The sequence below is a fragment of the Mustela lutreola genome, chromosome 2 (assembly GCF_030435805.1).
Source record: "Mustela lutreola isolate mMusLut2 chromosome 2, mMusLut2.pri, whole genome shotgun sequence".
In the NCBI taxonomy this organism is placed as follows: domain Eukaryota; kingdom Metazoa; phylum Chordata; class Mammalia; order Carnivora; family Mustelidae; genus Mustela; species Mustela lutreola.
In genome coordinates, this window is record NC_081291.1 from 5,051,037 (window position 1) to 5,067,112 (window position 16,076).

The 16,076-nt window shown below is 53.6% G+C and overlaps 1 long non-coding RNA gene across 2 annotated transcripts; it reads right to left on the reverse strand.

Moving 5' to 3' along the window:
- Window positions 1–13,687: 13,687 nt before the first annotated feature.
- Window positions 13,688–15,806, reverse strand: LOC131825714 (uncharacterized). Of its 2 annotated transcripts, XR_009351290.1 has the most exons (3): window positions 15,708–15,806; window positions 15,220–15,337; window positions 13,688–14,301 (listed from the first exon to the last, which is right to left on the reverse strand). It is a non-coding gene; the product is annotated as an uncharacterized LOC131825714 (long non-coding RNA). The 2 variants fall into 2 exon arrangements; XR_009351289.1 differs by lacking the exons at window positions 15,220–15,337; window positions 15,708–15,806 and adding an exon at window positions 14,512–14,592.
- Window positions 15,807–16,076: the final 270 nt, after the last annotated feature.

Genomic DNA, 16,076 nt, shown 5'->3' on the forward strand with positions numbered 1-16,076 from the left:
TCTGACACCCAGATGGGGTCATCTTTTAACTCCCCCTTCCCGTAGAATAAACTCACCTTCAGCAAGAATCATGAAGTGAAAAAATTATAATAGCCACAAAATAAATACGGATGGTGAAAATTGGCAAGTAAGTGAAAATTTGGTGTCCAGTAGAAAAATACTTTACATAAAAAGTGGCCAGTAACTAAGTGAATTTTAACAAAACAGCAGACAATAGTTCGGGAAGCCACTAAGTCGTGTCCCTGAAGTACCATTTTACTTTCTTGATTCATTCATTAGCGTTAAAACAAAGAACAATTAAAAAAATAAGTTTTCTACACTTTACCTTAGAATTTTGTCAATTATACCTCAATAAAGCTGAAAAATTAAACAAGTAAGAAAACTAAATTTCCCTTTCTAAGACATCACTCAAACTCAGCACTATAGTTCATGTACGAAATAATATTTACACTTACTTGCCAATGAAAAATATTGTGTCTCATGGTTTACAATCTTTTGCTGTTTTAATAAATATGAATAAAATCTCCAAGTGGTCACAGAATAATACAAAATTATTATTATTATTATTATTATGATGATGATGATGATGTGCTGCCTGCGTGATTACTAAGTGCTCTGCACTGTTCTAATCACTTTACAAATAATAACCTTTATTCTTCACCCAAACCTGTGAGGCAGGTACTATCATGACCCCAACTTACAGAGGGGGAAAATGAAACACAGGGGGATCAAGATAATGGCTCAAGGTCACACAACTTTGGAAGGGTTGGACCAAGATACGAGCCTGCAGGGCATGTGTTCTTGAAGTTTGGGCTTTATTGTCCTAGACTGAAGTCAGGAGGAGGGTGGTCAGGGACCACTGCCCCGAGGACATGGGACATGGCCCAGTTAACCAGGAAGAGGAGATGGGGATTTGGGGATTTCAGGCAGAGGGAACAGCGCGGGGCGGGGGGGGGGGGTGCAAAGTGGGAGTAAATTCAGTGATTTGGAAGAACAGAGAAGCCGCCTATGGGGCTGGAGCTGAGTGAAGTGGGGACAGCAGGGGCTGCCTCGCGTAGAGCCTCGGGGACCCACTAAGGCTCTGCCCAAGAAAGGAATGACTCTGGTTTCCATTCTCCAGCGGTGAACCCTCTAGCATCACCCGGAATCAGTCAGGGCCCCTTTGGGTATAAGTGATAGGAGCGAGAGGCTGGATCTCACACAGGATGAGGGGTCCAGACATCCTGGCTCTGCCACCCCAGCTATGTGGCCTCGGGAGAATTGTGTTCCCCTTTCTCTGCTTTGGTTTCCTCATCTCTACAACGGGGATAATAATAGGACTTAACTCAGAGGGTTGCTGGGAGAATTAAATAGGTTAGCATGTATCAAGAGGTTAGAATAAAGATGGCTGTAGTAAGGGTCACATAGCACTACCTTCATCTTCATCTTCACAGTAAAGGTGAAAGTCTGATGGCTGCAGGTGAGGTTTGATCCAGGTGCTCACATGCTATCCTCAAGACTCTGGTGTCTCCCCTCAGCTATCCCAGGCTGCCTGGGCTTTATGTCCTGATTTCACACAGCAGTTAAAGCTCCATTCCCAGCCCTGAGGTCCACACATGGTCACTGCCATTTCTCTCATCCTCAAACCACTGTCTAGGGCCAGATTGAGGGTCTCTTCTGCCTGACACAAAGAAGGGGAAAAAGGCAGGAGGGGGAGGAACCTGAGGCCCCAGAATCCCCAGCAAGCCTCCTAGCCTCTCATTGGCTCTGAAGGGGTTACATGCCCACCCTTGAGCCAATCGCTGTGGCCAGAAGGATGAGGTAGTGGCCGGAGCTGGGGTTGGAGCCAATCACAGTGGAGAATGGGGGGGGGGGGGGCGGGCAGGGGAGGAGGGTGTACGGTCAGAAAAGAAATTCAGGGTCCGAGCTCTACTGCACCTGCCCTGATGGGTTCTGTGCTAGAGTCCTGGAGAGTCTCCCAACTTGACTCAGTTTCCCCACTCTCCTCCTGCCCCCACACTTCACATCAGGTTGATTCCAGAGCAGAGAAGTGGGGGAACCAGTCTCACCCTCCCAGGGAGGGGGGCCACTTTGGGGCATTTATTCCCGATACCCCCCAAGGACTCACCCCCTTTCCCGTTTTCCACCCTCATCCTTCCTGCCCCGGGGGGAACAATGAGGCAACTCACGCAGGACAGAAGCTGAGTTTATTTTGGCGTTGAGAACTTTTGTCCGGGGGTTGTAGGGTCTTCCTTCAGTAGCCAGAGGAAGGGGGTTTGTCAGAATAAGGAACATGCCCTCAGCCCCGGAGGGACGAGAAAACACCAGGACGGGACCAGTCTACGCAGTCTGTGTGAGTCTAAGAGGACCCATCTTCTCCGGGTCTTCCTCCACCCACATCCCCCCTCCCCCAGGCAGAGAGGACAGAAGAGGGGATGCGAAGGTTAGTTTCGTGCCCACTTGGCTAGGCTAAAGTACTGGGCCATCCCAACGCTAATCTAAGAGCTGCTGCGAAGGCATTTTGTAAATGTGGTTCCCATTTTCAGTCCCTTGACTTTAAGCGAAGCAGATTCCCTTCGCTATGTGAGTGGGCCTCCTCCAATCAGTTGAAGGCCTTAGGAACCAAAACTGGTTTCCCTGAGAAGGAGGAACTCTGCCTGGAGACTGCAGCATGAGCTCCTGCGGGAGTTTCCAGCCTGCCCTGCACATGTCAGACATGCCAGTCCCCACAATTGCTTCAGCCAATTGCTCAAAATAAATCTTGTTTTATATATATATATATATATATATATATATATATATATATATATGAATATGTACGTATATATGTATACACACACACACACACATAGGCTATTGGTTCTGCCTCCCTGGAGAGCCCTGGCTGATAGACCATCTCCCTTACCACTGCCATGCTTGGGAGAGAGGAGCAGTTGACCCCAGCCAACCTGAAGGCCCTGGGCGTCAAGGGGAGGCAGAGAAGTTAGAGCTGGGCCATGAAGGTCTCCAGCCCCAGGCAGGCAGAAGCTCAGACACACTTGGCCGCCTGTCCAAGCCCCTTGGGCTCCTTGGTCTCGCTGGCCAAAGAGTACCCCTCCACCATCAGGAAGTCTGAGTGATCCGCCCACCTGTGGAGGGCAAGACAGTCAAGTCAGGCCACGGTCCACACCCCCAGAACCCAACCACAGGCAGGGTGTCAGCAAACACAGCCCTTAGGGGGTATGAGTTACTGGGTGACAAAGGGACTCTTAGGTGTGAAAGCACTGGGCGTTGCTTTGTCAACGTAGCAGAAGTACAGCTGTTGACACAGATGGTGGGGTGTTGGCTGGTGAGGACTGGGGAACAGAACTCACCAGTGTCAGGGCAACACCCACGGTGGGGGGCTGGGGGGGCCACTGAGCGCTGGACTCAAGCATACACATGGAGGGCTGGGTGCGGGTCTGCCCTGTCCCTTGTCTGGTGGAAGCTCAGCGAGCTTGGCCAGGGGGGAGCTGGGCGATTGAAGAAACAGGCTGTGGATCTCCGTGAACCATGCGGGGTGTTGGAGGCAGACCCCCTGGGTATTGCGGTGTGCCGGGTGTTTTCCGACTGTGGCTGGTTAGCAGATGCTGGACGAGGGGCGTACTGTCCACCAGGGTATCCCTTTGTTGAACCATTTTGGTATTTGGCTGCCAGACCTCAATGGCGGCCAGTACCTGGGACACGAAAGGGAGCACGTCACGTGACTAGGGACAGCGCAGCGGCCTGTTTGGGGGAGCACAGCGCCTGTTGCCTGAGAGAAGTTGGGGTGCTGACAGCAGTTGGGACACTCGCATGTTGGGTTTTGACCAGCCAGAGGTGGGGAGTCTGCAGGCACTGAGTGTTGGGGTGCTTCAGTATTGGCCTGAGTAACGAGGTATTGGCACCGACTGATGGGAAAGTGGGGTCTGAGATGCTAGAACATTCTCCTCTGCTCCGAGTGTTGGCACCATGTGTTGGACAACAGGATGCTGACTTGTCCGAGTACCGCAGGGTCCACACATTAGATGCCAGCTCTTGGGGGCCCGAGACCACAGACGCTGGCACACCAAGGTTCTGGAAGTGCCCGTAGTTTGGGTGTGTGGGTCTTGGCCCAGCGGAGAGCTGCAGAGTTGAGCATGGACATAAGAACGGATCGGGCACCAGGCACTGGGGAGAGCAGCCTTGGACCTCCCGCCCCAGGTCGGGGGGTGGATTCAGCAAGCCCCTTTCCCAGATGTGTAGACCCAGCAGCTGCCCATGAATGTGAGGGTTTGGGACCTACACCTTTACCTACCCTTCCCACCCAGCCCTCGCCTGCCGTGTAGGGCATCCAGCCATAAAGGAAACCTCACCTATGGTGACTCAAGAAGTCCAAATGCCACAAAGGCTGGAGAATGGGGGACAGTTCATGCACTCTGGTGCACACCAATGGACTAGCCCATCTCCACCTCTCCAGGGATGGGGGTTGTGGCTAGGATGGGACACAGGTGCACCTGTGTCAGCACCCAGTGCCTGGGAGAGGCCAGAATGACCTTGGCATTGCCTGGATGACAAGCAGGACACTTGGGACTTCTAGGAGAGTAAATTCTAGATGTTTTCACCACAAATGTTATGGTGGTGATCGTGGAAATCATTCTGCAACATACACGTGTCTCCAAGCTTCCCACTGTACACCTTAAACTTACACAACATTAGAGGTCAGTGATTTCAAAGCTGAGGGGATAAAGAATGGGCACAGATTAAATTCAGGAGGGAATGTAAATGCCTAAGAGTTGCTGGTGGGTTAAATAAACTGAACCATCCATCCAAAAAATATTTGTAATAAAAAAATAAATTGGAGGCACCTGAGTACCTCAGTTGGTTGAACCTCCGACTCCTGATTTCAGATCAGGTCATGATCTCAGGGTCATAGGATCGAGACCCACCTTGGCTCTGTACTCAGTGCAGAGTCTGCCCAGAATTTTGTCTCTCTCTCTCTCTCTCTCTCTCTCTCTCTGCCCCTCCCCCACTCACTCGCTCACACACTCTGCCCCTCTCTCTCAAAATAAACAAAGAAATAAAAATGTTTTAAAAATAATAATAATAGGGGCGCCTGGGTGGCTCAGTGGGTTAAGCCGCTGCCTTCGGCTCAGGTCATGATCTCAGGGTCCTGGGATCGAGCCCCACATCGGGCTGTCTGCTCAGCAAGGACCCTGCTTCCTCCTCTCTCTCTGCCTGCCTCTCTGCCTGCTTGTGATCTCTGCCTGTCAAATAAATAAATAAAATTTTTAAAAAATTATTTAAAAAATAAAATAAAATAAAAATAATAATAATAGAGCTGAGGGTTGCCGGGAGGAGGGGGGTAGGGAGAAGGTAGCTGGGTTATGGCCATTGGGGAAGGTCTGTGCTATGGTGAGTGCTGTGAAGTGTAAACCTGGCGATTCACAGACCTGTACCCCTGGGACTAATAATACATTATATGTTAATTTAAAAAGTAATTATAATAGAAGCTCCTGGGTGACTCAGTTGTTAAGCAGCTGAGCCTTCGGCTCAGGTCATGATCCCAGAGTCCTGGGCTCAAGCCCTCCCATCTGGCTCCCTGCTCAGCAGGAAGCCTGCTTCTCCCTCTCCCACTTCCCCTGCTTATGTTCCCTCTCTCACTGTGCCTCTCTCTGTCAAATACATGAATTAAATCTTCAAATAATAATAATTTCTTACTCCCAGAATCACCTACTTGCCTAGTGTGAAGAACTCCCAGCTAAGCTATTGGGAAGCAGTGCCCGAGTCCCTTTCAGAGAAACGGATGATAAGATTTCTGGGTACGGCTTTCGCGTTCACTCTGATTGACAAAATGGGATCTTATGATCAATTACCAAGGATGCAACTTAAAAATTCGCTGTGATGTAGCCCAGCGCTTAGCAAGAGACTACCAGTTTCAGGTGCTTTCCTGAACTACGATAGTAAGGGATGGACCACGTTCTGATATTGAAACAGTTTTGTGTCGGGGTGAGGATCTTTTCCAACACCTCTAAGTATTTGCGATAGACTTTTTCCCCTTCAATGTGTCCCCTGCTACAGCTGCTACAGGAATGTTTAATGGTCACAACGATGACACTGTTAACAATCGTTGGCAGAGGTTACTTTTGATGTTTGCAGAAAAAAAAAAAACCTAAATGCACTGACTAGCTTGACACAGTTTATAGCTTGGAAATATTTGAGCATTTGGAAGAATGGGAGAAATCTGACTGAGGAATTATTAAGACCAAGTTGAAACTTTTTTAAAAATCCCCTTATGCTATGATTCCCACACTGACACCTGTTAACAACCTAGGTGATCCCTGGAGACGTCTCAAAGGTGTGTGACGCGGCTGTTTTCATCGGCTCCGTTCAAGACACATCCATTCTTCAATCGCTCAGGCCAGGAGCACAGCGGGACCCTCAGCTCCGAGGCAGAATCAACCCACTTTTCTCCTCCTTACTGTCCCCTGGTCCATCCTATCATGGCCTACGTGGACCAGTCCTGGTCCTCTCGGCCACCCTTGCCCCCGCAGTCTGTCCTCCCCGCATCGGCCAGCAGAGGGCGCCCGTGAACGCCAGCGCCAGGTCCGCAGCCCTCCAGGGGCTCCCACTTTTTCAGAGTTAAAAACCCAAATTCTTTTTCCTCCTTCCTTCCTCCCTCTTCTCTTCCTTCCTTTCTTTCTTTCTTTTTTTTTTTTTGAAGGACTTTTTTTTCGGATTTTTTGAATTTTGTTCAGTTAGCCACTGTAGAGTACTTCATTGATGTAGTATTCAATGAAAACCCAAATTCTAACCCCTTCCCTGTCTCCCTCTCTCCCCTTCACTCACTCTGCTCCAGCCACATGGACCTCCTCGTTGTTCCTCCAGCTTCCAGGCGCAGCACTGCCGCACGGCCTTTGCACGGGCTGTTCCCATGCCTGGACCCCTGTTCCCCCAGAAATCAGCAGGCTCCCTCCGCCACCTCCTTCATAGCTCCTCAAACATCAACTCCTCAGAAGGGCCTCCTCTGGCCCCCGAGCTACATAACCACATCCCTCCTCTGATTCATTCTCTCTCCTTCTTATCTTGCTCTGTGTCAATTCAGGGCCCTGATCGCTATCTCCCACTTATTACTTACTGATTTGGGTAGTGTTTGTCTCTGCCATTATAATGCCAGCCCTAGGAGGGCAGGGACGGCTCCTCTCTGTGCATCCCAATGTCTCCAACAGACCCCGTTGCCTGGGATCAGACCCCACCTTCAGCCCTGCCCTCCAGGTAGGACCTCCAGCAAGTTTCTCATGTCCCGTGGGGATCCTTCCAGTCAATGAGCTCACACAGTGCTGGGCTTGCAAAGTGATGGGCACACGTCTACACCAGCTGTCCTGTCTATGCATCAGCATTTACCCAGCGTTTACTGTGTGTGTCCACAGGCAGGCCTGCACCTGGATGCCTACACACCTGTGTGTCTACCTACAGGTAGGGCATGCACACAGAAGTAAATCAAGTCAACCGCCACCGGCCAGGCCGAGCCCCATGCAGACCCAGTGCCCAAGGACCCCACTCCAGTCCTGGCATGGGCCCCACCACGCCCCACCTCCACCAGCTCACCTGGTTGGGGAGTGGATCTTTCATCTGAGTTGAGGCTGTCCATTCATCTCTGAAGCGAAAGGTCAGGGGTCAACAAAGCCCCAGCTGAGGGGACCCCCTGTGGCCGCCATGACACCCACAGTCTTTGGAGAACTCTAAGGGATGGCCCTGGGAAGAGGCCCTCTTCTGCTCCACAGAGGACCCTTCACCTTCATCCCAGTGCCTGTGGGCTCAGGCTCCATCTCCCAGCCACCCAGTTCCATCTGGGAGCCCCCACCTCTGAGATGCCCACCTGACCCATGGGGACCACTGTAGAGTCTGAGAAGAGCCAGGAGACTGAGAGGAGCAGTCCTGGGGGGGGGGGCGGCAAAAGGGACAGTGACTGGTGTGGGGAACAGGGTCTCCCTCACCGAGCCCCTGGTTACTCACATGAATTGGCCGAGGCACCATCATCAGGCAGGCCTTTACCTTCTGGGAGCAGGAGAGTCCGGACAGGGGCTCCTGCCCTCCCATCACAGCACGCCCCTCCCCCAGCGCTGGACAGACGAGACAGTGGACAACGTGGCCCCTCGGGAATCTACTACATGCCCACCTGGTCCTGACCGATGAGCTTTCCCCCATCGATCAGGGGCATCACAGGCGTGTCCTGCTCTTTCTGGATGGAGGAATAAGGGAGGGGATGTAACCCCTGCAGCCACCTAGACCCCCTCCTGTGGTGCCCCACTTCTGGGCCTTAGTTTCCCAAGCACAGCTGTGGGTTCCACACACCAGAACCAAGCAACAGGGACTGTGGGAAGCAGGGGGGCTCCATCCAGCCTCCAGACCACTAAGTAACAGGTGGAGAAAGGGGGGGGGGGGGTAAGGGAATGACAGTGCTCCCAGGCAAACATTCATTTGTCCATGGTGGTCACTGGCCATCCACGGCAGGCCCTGAGCCACTCGCATCCATTGGGCCGGCTTGAAACCACCCTCTTGGAGAAAGGGAGAGAGTCATTTCCATACCATCAGTGTCTTGTGACCATTTGTGACCGTTCTACATGGCAGAAGTCCCTCCCAGGGCTCGCCAGGCTGGAGAGGTGTCTAGGGGCTGTGCTCCTTTCTGGGGGCTCCAGGGAAGGATCCGTTTCCCTGCTCATTAGGGTTGTTGGCAAATTTCAGTTCTTTACGGTTGTGGGGACTCGGGTCCCATTTCCTTGCTGACTGTCCCCGGAGAGCCAGTCCCAGCTTTTAGAAGCACCTGCGTTTCTTGGCTCATGACCCCTTCCTCAGCATCAAAGCCCACAGTGGCTTGCCAAATCCCTGTCACCCTTCAAATCTCCTCCCCTCCCCTTCGTCTGTGTCACTTCTGTCCCAGCTGGGGAGGGTTCTCCAATTTTAAAGGTCCCGGCGGTTAGACTGAGACCCAGATGACTCAGGATCACCCTTTCATCCCAGAACGCAGAGCTGTGATCACAAATACAGAATTTCTTTGGCCATGAACATGGAGGGGAACATATTCAAGTTTCCGGGGAGTCCATGCACAGTTTGGTTTTTTTTCTGGCTGCCACACACACACATGGAAACCACAAAGGCAGACAGGGCCCCATGGCGAGCTCACAGGGGACCTCCATGCAAATCAGAACCAGTCACCTTGTCATTGCACTCCACTTTGAAGTCATTAGCGCAGACTGACTTGAATGAGACCCTTGACCACCCTCATCAAAATAAATGTACAAATTCACCCTGTCTCAGATGTGAAGGAAGCCCCTCAAAGATGGGGCCCTGGGGCAAAGAAAATTTGGACCCTCGCCCAAAACACACACAGAGACAGACTTAGAGACGCTTGCCTGTTGCCTCCCGTCCCGCAGTGAAACCAGTGGCCGTCTCCCACCAGAGAGTTTTCTTTTGAGTCATTGGTGCAAGGCTGAAGCCTAGGGTTCAGGGAAGATGTCCAGCAGAGGAAGAAGGACAGCTCACCCTGGGAGGGTCTGGGGGCTTTGTGGACAGCTGGCCACAGTCACTGAGGGGTCACACTCAGGGTTCCAGAAGGCTGGTGGATGGTAGACAACAGGAAGTAACCACTTAGAGGCACAAAATCCCAGAATGCAAAACTCCAACAGCCCTTGGGCTCTGCCTGTAAACGTTTATCCTCTGCCCTAATAGTCACCAAGGGTTAGCCCATCCCAGGCACTGTATGAAGGCCAATGGGAGACAAGACAGGTATGAGCCCGTCTTGCCAGTGGGCCCTATCTTAAGCCAAAGGACAGAGAAATATTACCCAAATTGCCGTGACAGGGGACAAGAGGGTGGCCATGACCATCCCATCCATCCCTAGACAGCATTTTCACTGAGAACAGGACAGGGAAAGACTCTACAGTTCCCAGGCTACCCACAATCATCTGCTCAAACCTGAAGAAGGTGATGGGTAGAAGGGAAAGGAAAGATGCGGGAATCCGAGTGGGGGAGGAAGAGAACCCCATGACAAAGAAATGCAAGCGTCCCATACAGAAGAGGTCATTTTCCCTAACTAGACCGGTGTGGGCTAACCTGGAGGTTATAGTCTCCGATTATAAGTTCTCTTCTTTTGAGAAGTAGAAACACCCATTAGGGTCAAAACTCTCCAGGTTTTAAGTTGATAACTCAAGACCCAGACACTCACCAGCAAACAGGTATGGGGCACTGTGAGAAAAAAAGAAGAAGAAGAAGAAGGAGAAGGAGAGGAAGAGGAAGAGGAAGAGGAAGAAGAAGAAGAAGAAGAAGGAGAAGGAGAAGGAGAAGGAGAAGAAGAAGAAGAAAAAGAAAAAGAAGAAGAAAAAAAAACCACCAGCCATGACCTTTGGCAGCTCCTCCATCAAGAAACGGATTCTGGTTTTCTGCTTTCTGAATCTGAGCTTGATCATGTGACTTGCTTTGGCCAATGAAACATTAGCAAACATGCCACATGGGGAAGGTTGAGATGCAGGGCTGCACTCTCTGCTTTTCCAGGCAACTCTGCAGTCGCCATGGGGACGAGCCGGAGCTCACCTGCTAGAGAGACCACGCAGCAGAGAACATGGCGCCACAGCCAAGAACCTGCTGACTGCCAGGCAGGTGCATGAGGCCTCCAAGACCATGCAGCCCCCGCTGACCCCCCAGCTAGCCGCACTCCCCTGAGGGAACACGGGCACGCCCAGCAGAAGAACCACCCCGCAGAGCCCAAATTGCCAACTCACAAAATCAGGTGTTCCTAAAAGCTTATTGCTTTAAGCTACTACATTCTAGATGGTTTGTTACCCAGCTAAGGCGAATGGATACAATGTTCAAACACAGTCTCTTTAGAAGAAGACACACCCCCTCATGAAAGAACAGCCACGAGGTCCCCAACCATAACCGCCCAGACAGACACTGGTGCGCTCAGTGCCACAAGGTCTACTTTACTTGTCACAAAAGCACTAGGTGGCAAGAATTCTTTAGCTCAAACTTCTACATAAACTAGAAGTACAGGCTAAGAAATCAACCTGTGCCTCCACCTAGAAAAAAAACTACTATTGGGACACCTGGGTGGCTCACCCCGTTGAGTGTCCCACTCTTGATTTCAGCTTGGGTTGTGATCTTGGCGTCACGGGATCAAGCCCCACATCAGGCTCCACACTCAGCCTGGAGTCTGCTCGGGGTTCTGGCTCTCCCTCTCCTTCTGCCTTTCCCCCTACTATCTCTTTCTCATCAAAATAAAGAAACAAACCTTTAAAAATATGTATTATTGGGGCGCCTGGGTGGCTTGGTGGGTTGACCCTCTGCCTTCAGGTCAAGTCATCATCTCAGGGTCCTGGGATCAAGCCCCGCATCAGGCTCTCTGCTCAGCAGGAAGCCTGCTTCCCTCTCTCTCTCTGCCTGCCTCTCTGCCTACTTGTGATCTCTCTCTTTGCCAAATAAATCAATAAAATCTTTAAAATATATATATATATTATTAGCTCGATTTTGAAGATGGGGAAACTGAGGCACAGGGCGATTACATCTCTTGCTGGTTAAGGGGTGGAGCCAGAGTTCGCATCCAGTTCTGACTCCGTGGTCAGTTGCTATGTTGGACTGATGCCAAGCCCCATCACCTCCTGCGTGACTCCGAGCAAGGAGCTACGCTATTGAAACTTTTTCCCCTCACATCAAACAAGAGACCCAGAGTGAAATCAGAGATGCTCAACCTGTACCGGGCTACCATACCGGGCTACCATGGGCCCATACCACTGGCCAAAAAATCATCTGGGGAAATATATTTGGGGCCGGGGGCGGGCAGGCACTGAGTCAGAGATGGTCTGTAGATTTGGTTAGATTGCCCAATGAGTCTGTGATCCAGGAGAGGTGAAGACATACCAGACCATTCGGTTTTGAAAGCCCATTCCGAGGGTCAAGTTGCTCTTCAAGCCCACACCAAATGCGACGATTACAATTATGCAGAAACCAAGCGAGCCTCACAGAGAACAGCCCAGGGTCTGACTCGGTCCACGTCACAGCCACAGTGAATTGTGGTCACGGTTAAACCGGACCCTGACCTCAACTCCAGGCTTGAGCAGAACGCACCTTTCTGACACGCCTGCACCCCGGTCTTGGACCTAGACCAGTTCTGGGCTTTTCCCAGCATGTCGTGACCGGCCCCGGGAGGGTTTTCTTACCCCTGCCCTGTGAGAGATTCTACTGATTCAGCTTTGACCCCTGAGCCCTGACTAGCCACAGCCTGAAAGAGCAGTCAGGGGTTATTACAGGAACGGCCAGAAGCAACCACAGCAGATTCCGTCTGGAGCAACCCTGGCCCAATTTTCCAGGAGTCTGGCTCATCACCATAACTGTTTCTGGTCTCGAAGTTTCCCTGGAGGGAAGCGTCACTGTCTTTCACAACTGCTCACTACCAGCCCCGCTGTCGGTTCTGCGTCAGCTCCTATCTCCCCCTGCCTCGACTTGCCACAACCAACCCTGGTTCTCCCACCTGCCTCCAAGTCTTCAAGCCACCCTGATGCCAAAAACACCTATGGCTGCTCCAGGCATGGCTCTGGGTGTCTGAGATGCCGCTTCATATGACAACCCAGTTCACTTTCAGCTGGTCATAAACTCTGCAGGGGTGAACAAGAGGAATGCAAACTTTTCCTTTGCAGGGTGGAATTTTTGTCAAGCAAAGTCTTGCAAAAGCTCATCGCGGAAGCTCAGACCACATTAAAACCGCCAGGACAGCAGAATCTTAGGGAGGACGTAGCACCTTACACAGGACCTGCAGGCAGTGGGGTATGTGGGCGAGGATCCCATGCCAGTGGTCTGGAGGAATCGGGAACACGGGACAGTTTCTCCAAAGGGCAGGCCAAGCTAGGTGAGTGAGAGCAAGGGTTCATCGGGCAGCAGCTCAGGCCAAGAAGGAACCATGGGAACAGAGGCCCTGGGAATTTGCAGACATCTCGGGGAGGGCACTGGGCTTCCCGCAGGTCGTGGGAGAGAGGCAGGCGCCAAATCTCGGAGGCCCGAGTGACCCCAGCTGACATCTGGATAACATCTGTTATACAAAAGAGCCTGTCCAAGCCAGAAAGCACTAACCCCAGCAGGGCTTTCAAACACCCAGCAGAGTTTTTTAAATAGCTTTAGAGAGACTCTTTCGCAACAACAGCCGCCCCGCTAGCAGCCAGCCCACTCAGCTGTAGTTCGGAACACACCCCAAGACCCACATGTCTACCACACATAATAATAACCTATGTCATGTATGTTTAGTAAGCCCCAGACACTGTATTATCACTTTACACATATTAATTCATATAATTCCTATAACAAATCCTTGGGGTAAATGCTATTATAATCCCCATGAAGCTAGAGGGAGCTGCTTCCACACCCTTCCGTGGGGAACCGCCAAGCCCTGCCCCACAGCCTATAAGGCCCTGCAGCTCTGGCCCAGTCACCTCCCTGCCCTCACCTCTGTCTCTCCCCTTAGCTCACTGTGCTCCAGCCCCACTCACCTCCCCAGGCCTCCTCCCTGTGCCTCCATCAAGCCAGGCCTGACCCTACCCCAGGACCTTTGCACGGGCTGATGCTCTTCCTCCACTGAAGTCCTCGCTCCTCACCTCATAGGACTCTATCCAAGGGTCAACTTCCCGGGAAGGCCTCTCAGTCTAAAACTTCCCATGTACACACACACCACACTCACCACCGCGTGACATACTGTGTACTCAATTCTTTCTTTATTGTTGGCCTGGCTCACCAGAGCCAGGATCTGCGACTTTTGCTCACTGCGGCGGCCTCCAAGGCCTGGGCTAGTGCCTAGAACACTGCAGATGCTCGGTAAATATTTGGTGGATGAATGTATCCACAAGGAACAAGGACACCGAGGCAGGGAAAAACTGGGCAACTCATCCAAGGCACAGGGTCTTAAGTGGCAGAAGCCAGACTCCCAGCCGGGCATCCTGACTCTGCAGTCCTTCCGACCACGGTGCTCCTTTCCCCTGAACACATCGGGGGACAAAGGCACACAGAGACTAGCCACTGGGACACGGGCACACACTCGTAAACGCAGGCAATTCCCGGCAGCCAGAAGGAGGGGCGCAGACTCGCCCCAGACACACACAGTCCCTCTGCTGCACGCATAGCCCCCAAGCTCCTGGCCCCAGCCCTCCCCCGCCAGGCCCCCAGACCCCAGGCAGGAACCAGGCCTTGGTCTGCACCCTGGGGTAATGGGAGCTCATCCTTCTCTTGCGTCGGGCTGTGGTGGTACCGGGGTATCCGCTCGAGGGCCCTGGGGTCTGGGCTGATGATGGCCAGGTCCAGCGCGGAGCCCTGGGGAAGGAAGGTTGGGGAGAGTCCATGGCGTGGCCAAGGGCACAACGACGCGAAGCCCCTCCCCGTCTCCCGGCTCTCAGTCTCCCTAGGGTGCGTGGCGCCAACTATTGGGGACAGTCCCCGCCGTCTCCGTGACCCTTCCCCCACCCAGTGGCACCTGCACCCCAGCCCGGCCCCGCACTTCTCCAGCTTCCAGGTACCGCGCACCGTGGCACGGCTCAGGCTGCAGAAGAGAACAGCCTCCCCTCACCGCACACCCGCCTTTGCCTACGATCTCCCTTAACCCCGGGGGAACCCTCAGGCTCCTCCCTCAGCCCGAGCCCCGCCCCCTCCGGGCCTCCCTCAGCTTCCTGGGCGGGTGCAGAAAGTCAGCACCAAGGCATGGCCCAGGCTGTGGGAGGGGACCCCCAACCCTGGAGCCCACGCCTCCTAGGCCTCCTGGAAGGCGGGGTCCCCTGTCTCCTGGGAGGGCGCACTATGGCCCCTCCGCCACCTCGCCCCGCCCCCACGCCCGCCCAGGCCCCGCCCTCCGGACCCGCCTCCTCTTGGGTTTTCTAGTACCAGGCATGTGGTGGCTCACGGCCTCGTGGCGTCCACTGGCGAAGACGCCGGGTTCCCCGGGGCCATCAGGGTTCCTGGCGCCCCTGTAGGTCTCTTCAGTCCCTCAGCCTCTCGGCCACCCTCCCAGTCCCCGCCCCAACCCAGACCTCTCCCTCGGCTGGCCTCCCAGGAAACTGGGGTGCATGGCTTGCTCAGGGTGCTGGCACGGTCCGGTGGCTGGAGAAGCCGGCCGGTGCCGCCGAGCGGGCGCTCCACTAGGAAGCGCTGGGAGCGCACACCCTGCAAGCCCGAGAGCACCTCCCCGCCCCGCGCCTGGAGGGCCTGCATCTCTGGGGAAGAGCTGGCGGGCCTTACCTGCCAGCTCAGGTGCTTCTGGGCCTCCACGCGCGCGAGATGCGGAGGAGGAAGTAGAGCAGGTGCGAGCCTCGCGTCCCCGCCGCCTTCCTGCGCGCAGTGTGAGCCTCACTGACCCCTGAGGGGAGAGTAGAGGCTTTGGGGTACGTGAAGCCCTCTGTTCCCCCTCCTGAGCCCCGTCCATCCGGAGCAGAAGTAGCAGAGCTGAACGAGCTGGTGATGGAGAGCCTGCTTTAAGCCCGAGTGGATTTGGAGAAGAGCGGCGGTCTGCTGGACTCAGACCCGGGACTCGCAAGCTCCCCTCTATTTGGAGAGCGTGTACGGAGCTCCCGGACACCCGTGCTGGTCCCCATTCCCCAGCACCCAGAACCGTCTGTTCCCTGCACAGACACTTGTTAAACTCTCACTGTGTTTTAGACCCGGTATTGAAGCTGGGGAGGTGTGGCGGGGCGGGGAAGGCCGGGGCGGGGCGGAGAGAAGGTACTCACGGCCTCTGCCCTCTGGAAGCAACACCTCGGGTGGAAGAACAGAGTGTGAGGCACAAGTTAGAGCCAAAAAGTAATCCTGACGGTTGGAGGTAAGTGCTGTAAAGGAAATAAACGGAGACCAGTGAGAGAGAAGGCGGACGCCTATGGCTGGGACCGTCACCTTCTTGAGAAGGCGGCATGTGGGCTCCGATCAGAAGGATGGAGGAGCTGGCCTTCACACAGCCAGGGGAGAGCGGACCAGGCAGAGAGCAGTCCTTGCCCACCAGTGGGCTTTGCTCTCCACGGCCCTGCCTTCTTCCCCCTCCGCCTTAGAAATTCCCTCATCCTGAAAAGCTCTTCCTTGCCTCACTCCTCCCCCACGATGGCCAG